Genomic DNA, 807 nt, shown 5'->3' with positions numbered 1-807 from the left:
TATATATATATATATAGTGGTTTATCTAAATACTGTCTCACTACGAGTTACATGGATGATCAGCCGTTCGTGTACAAACCATTAGGCATTCAGGCCGCGGATTCAAAGCTCCCTGCAGTTTCGTGAAATGCGCATTGCTGATTACCAGTAAGAATGAAACAGCTATACAGTGTCTCTTGGCCTTTCAGTGTAGATGGGCTTCAAGCACAAGACGAACTCCCCTATTTTATAAATCCCATATCCAACCGTACTTGAACTTGTATCTGTACATCATATGTGATAATTGAGTTGCCGCGTTTATCCAGAAGCCTTAGAAAATTTCACTAATTTTGGGAATGGAATCACCTTCGCCCTAGGGGGAGCCGCTTTTTTGGACGGGGTTCGTGGTTCGGGGTTACTTGAGGCAACCAAAATGCTTCGTGACTTTAAAGTTTTCACACAACGTAAGCCACTTTAGTTGCTGCTAGAAAATGTGTTCATTGAAACAAAGTTTGACGCTATAGTCTCCGTTCTACTATACTGCATGTGAGTAGTATGCCTCATTTGAACTATTCAATATAACAATATAAGCCGTCATTCGAACAGCTAATACAATGCTACACGACAATGACGCATCCGGCAAGATCCAAAAGTCGTTTTATTCATCCACCTATTGCAGTTAGAGTGGAACCTATGTAAGTCTGATTCACAAGAAATTTCGGAGTTGCTCTTAGAAAATATCTGTCGCGACCCGTTCAGCAGCCGCGGTTTTTAATGTGGGGCACTTTATTGGCGACTTATCTACGAAAGCTGACCACATTTCTTCAT

Source organism: Opisthorchis viverrini (assembly GCF_000715545.1).
Source record: "Opisthorchis viverrini unplaced genomic scaffold opera_v5_153, whole genome shotgun sequence".
NCBI classification, from domain to species: domain Eukaryota; kingdom Metazoa; phylum Platyhelminthes; class Trematoda; order Opisthorchiida; family Opisthorchiidae; genus Opisthorchis; species Opisthorchis viverrini.
Note: the sequence above shows the minus strand (reverse complement) of the source record.